Source organism: Vombatus ursinus, unplaced genomic scaffold (genome assembly GCF_900497805.2).
Source record: "Vombatus ursinus unplaced genomic scaffold, bare-nosed wombat genome assembly UNPS02012901.1, whole genome shotgun sequence".
Taxonomy (NCBI): Eukaryota; Metazoa; Chordata; class Mammalia; order Diprotodontia; family Vombatidae; genus Vombatus; species Vombatus ursinus.
The window spans coordinates 4,109,670-4,114,210 of NW_020952679.1; the positions used below are offsets into that span (position 1 = coordinate 4,109,670).

Sequence of the window (4,541 nt, forward strand, 5' to 3'; positions counted from 1 at the left end):
TTATTAAGCGCCCACTATGTGCCAGATACTTTGCTAAATGTTAGGCTCAAATGATTTGCTGGTGGTCAGGTAAGTGGTAAATCTCATAATTGGTTTTTAAACTCATGTCCCCTTTCCACAAGACCAAGCTAATTCTCAGAAGAGGTGGTGGTCAGCAATATTACAACAATCCATCTCCACATTTATTGACTTATTTTTCTATATTCTTCAAGTTCTAGATGGCTACTGACAACTCTTTTCAAGGCAAATTAGGCTGATGAACAAAGTGCAAATCAATGAAATGGGAGCTATATTTCATTTGCATGTAATCAAATAGTAACTCCATCCATCAGTTAGGAGCACCATGGAAATTTATCATCCAGTCATGTTGTTAGGACACTCTCAGAATCTGAGCTAAAATATTAAGTTAAGCTATTTTCAAAAGAAGGATGGTGGTTGTCTTGAAGATAGCTGTAGTCTCATCCCATAGCAGTGTTGGGCACCTTCTGACCAACAAGGCAAACCATGATTAAGAGGGAAAACAAAATTGATGTTTCGATAGGTAGATGCTTCCCCTTGGCTGGAAATTCATTCACCAATAGCAATATTAGAGGGGTAGCATTTTCTCTCTGCAGACATGTCACTTGTCATGGAGAACATCTGTGTCATTGTGGCCTCTGGAGAATTCTTCGTTGGAATTTTGGTCAATGTCTTCATGGGACTAGTGATCTCTATGGATTGGGCCAAGAGTAGGAGAGTGTCCATATTGGATTTCATCATCACAGGTGTGGCCATAACCAAGACCATTCTTCTATGTTCAATAATATCTATGACTATTTTAATAGGTTCCTATTTCACCAAAAACATTAAGAATTATTTGAGAGTAATGAATAGCTTATGGCATCTAGGTAGTGCGTCAAGTGCCTGGTTTGATACCTGCCTCAGTGTCTTCTTATTCCTGAAGATAGCTAACTTTTCCCACCCTGTCTTCCTCTGGCTGAAGTGGAGGGTTGACAAGGTGGTCCTCAGGGTGCTGATAGGATGCTCGATCATTTCTTTGCTCATTTGTTTTTCATTGACAGAGAAAATGCATTAGATTTACTTTGATAGAAGAAATAAAGCAAACATGACTGAAAAGATTCAAGTAAGCAGTACCTACTACATTTTCCCCATAATATTCTTCTACATAGGGAATCTCCTTCCTTTCACTCTATGTATAATCTCTTGTTTTCTGTTAGTCTTATCACTGTGAAGGCACACCCAACAGACACAACTCCATGTCACAAGCTCCAGAGACCCCAGCACAGAGGCCCATGTGAAGGCCATGATATTCATGGCCTCCTTCCTTTTTCCTCTTTGCACTGTACTATGTGGCCACCATCATAGCAATTTTAAATTTTGCTTTATTCAGAAACCACCTAGGTACAACATTTGTGATGATAATCATGGACATTTACCCTATGGCCCACTCCATCATTTTGATTCTGGGGAACGGCAAGCTAAGGCAGGCCTAACTGAGGGTACTGCAAAAACTCAAACAATGTCTCAGAAACTTTGGCAAACTCTTAAGAGTATGACCTGAATGCTAAGTAAAGGTTGACTTTTGGGGGCAGAGTAAACCATCATGGAGTATTTAGAAACTTAAGAGGTTCATCTAATTGTCACTTTCAATGATTATTGGATTGCAAAATTTGGGTTAATCACATATAAAGTGCTTCCTTCTTCATATTTGAACAATTTAGTTGTTATAAAGCAGCAGGAAAAAAGCCTATGTGTAAAGACAACTGACACAATGAATTTGTGAGAAAAAAACAAAGACCTTCAGATAAAATATTAAGGAGAGACACACATTGTTCTGAGAAACAGAGAGAGAACTGCTCTGCAGAGAAGTATAGGCAAGACAATGACTGATGTAATGAAGGTTTCATGGAATTGTGGTCCATCACTTCTTCTGTATTATAACATTTTTGAAGGTTTACAGTTTATAACTGACAAATTACAAATTAAATAACTGTTTGGAGACTATAGAAAGATTACATAAGAACAGGTATGGATTCACACTTGACAGATTGAGAGATTTCTTGAATTTTACTACATAAAATAAAGATGAGTCACAAGCCATGAGGAGACCCTGATTTAGGGATTTGGAAGATGTAAGAAGCCAGCAAAGTTATGAGAAGAAGCTGTAGATGGAGGAAGAATCAAGAAAGTAAGTTGATCTCAACAAGAATCACGAAAAAAAAAACAGGTTCAGAAGACATGGAAAATAGGCATCTGACACATCTAACTGTCCAACTCTTTTGCTAAGAATTTACTTATTGGACGAGGAGCATTGCTTTGGTGATTGGCTGTAGAAAGTTTGGAACAGTTGCTACAAGCTCATTGACTGGGCACTGAATCCTGCTGTTTGACTGGCCTTATAGTGCTCTTCACAGTCTGAGAGAGGGGAAACCTCCTGGGAGAGCTTGTATTGCACTATTCTGTCCTTTCTGATTTGAAAGGGGAAAACATGGGAAAGACGGAACTTGTGTCTATTTAGCTATAAGTTGTGCTCTGCTGTGAGGAGCAGATTAGATCTGAGTAGGCAAAGTAGAACTCCCTGATATTTGTGGATTTGAGATACTTGGTAGATCTGTGGCCTAAGGGAACTGCCCTGTTAAAGGCAATTATGAGTGAAATGAACTTGTTACTACTTTGTCAACCTAAAAACTTAAAAAAAAATCTTTGTTTAATAGAACAGCAATGATAAAAAGAAGGGGGAAAGGTAAAAGAAGAGAGGATTCATGAAGTACATATTGTTTCAAAAAGGAATCAAAACATCAAGGCCTACATTCTACAGTTGTGAGGTACTGTGGGAACATATGCTTTATATTAGGTTTGTACAAGTGTCTATCTTCTCTGCCTTATGGACACTATCATGCATCTGTGGGTAGATGTGAACCAGGTTTATGTATGAACTGTGATTTTTTAATTATTTCTGCTTTTACTTTCTACTGAATATAAGTTGTAATTATTCCTACATTTACATTCTAGTGAGTAAATGTTATGATTATTCTTGCTTCTGATTTATTGTTTAGCAAATGTTTTATGTTTAAGAGTTAATAGTGGGAAGCCCAGAGGGTAGAGGCAAAATGGTGGAGTAAAGACAGGGACTACCCTGAGCTCTCCACCAAACTCCTCCAAAAACCTTTGAATAATAACTCTAAACAAATTCTAGAGTGGCAGGACCCACAAAAAGACAGAGTGAAACAATTTTCCAATCCAAGCCAACTTAGAAGGTCAGCATAAAAGTTCTGTTGCACCAAGGTGAGAGAAAAGTGAAGTATAGCACAGGTTATGCAAGCACAGACCAGGCCCCAGCAAACCAGGAGCAGGTCTTGGGGCAACTGAATCAGAGGCAGCAGTGGCAGTTCCCAGACCTCGGATCCCACAAATGATTAGGGAATTGGAAAATAAGTCAGAAGGAAGCTTATAGGCGTCCGTTTGCTGGACCAGGGGTAGGACTCTGTTGCTTTGCTCATATTTGGATTTGGGTCACTGTCCTGGGTCTTAGTCCCAGTGCAAGGAAGAGCACTAGCATGGCAGAGCTTGTGGCTGCAGGGAAGCAGGGACCCTCATCACAGTTCCAGAATTGAAAAAAGTACTTGTGATTGCTCACAAACCAGTGCATAGTATAGGAGAGGAGCAAACACACCTCACCTTAGATCATATCACCTTGGAAGAGCCAAAAACTTAGAGGCCTCCAAAATTACTTCTGAAAACAGCTGCATGAAAATCCAAAGCTTGGGGCAGTGTGCCCACCACCCTGGAAGCAGAGCTTTACTTTAGCATAGAGTTAAAAGTCAAGACATAGGTTGAAAAATGAGCAATAAGCAAAAAAAAATTTCTGACTATAGAAAGTTACTATGGTGACAAAGAAGATCAAAACACATACTCAGAAGAAGACAACAAAGTCAAAATTCCTGCATCCCAAGCCTCAAAGAAAAATATAAGTTGGTCTCAAGCCATGGAAGAACTCTAAAAGGATTTTGAAAATCAAATAAGAGAGGTAGAGGAAAAATTGGGAAGAGAAATGAGAGGGATGCAAGAAAATCACAAAAAAAAAGAGTCAACAACTTGGTAAAGGAAGCACAAAAGTGCTGAAGAAAATAACACCTTAAAAAATAGAATAGACCAAATGGTAAAAATAGCACAAAAGTCCAATCAAAAGAAGAATGCCTTGAAAAGCAGAATTGATCAAATGGAAAAAGAGATTAAGATGAAAGGAAATCCAGTTAGCAATAGTAACTGTGAAAAAAATTTGAAGTAAGTGTCTCTGATAAAGGCCTCACTTCTCAAACGTGTAGAGAACTGAGTCAAACTTATAAAATTAAGAGCCATTCCTCAATTGATAAATGATTAAAAGATATGATTAATTTTCAGATGAAGTATTCAAAACTATCTATAGTTATGTGGAAAATACTCTAACTCACTGTTGTTTGGAGAAATGAAAATCAAAATAATTCTGAGTTACTACCTCGTACCTAATAGATTGGCTAATAGAATAGTAAAGATAAATGACA

At 38.1% G+C, this 4,541-nt stretch overlaps 1 pseudogene; it reads left to right on the forward strand.

Moving 5' to 3' along the window:
• Positions 1 to 628: 628 nt before the first annotated feature.
• On the forward strand, positions 629 to 1,556 carry LOC114040276 (annotated as a pseudogene).
• The last annotated feature ends 2,985 nt before the right edge of the window (positions 1,557 to 4,541 follow it).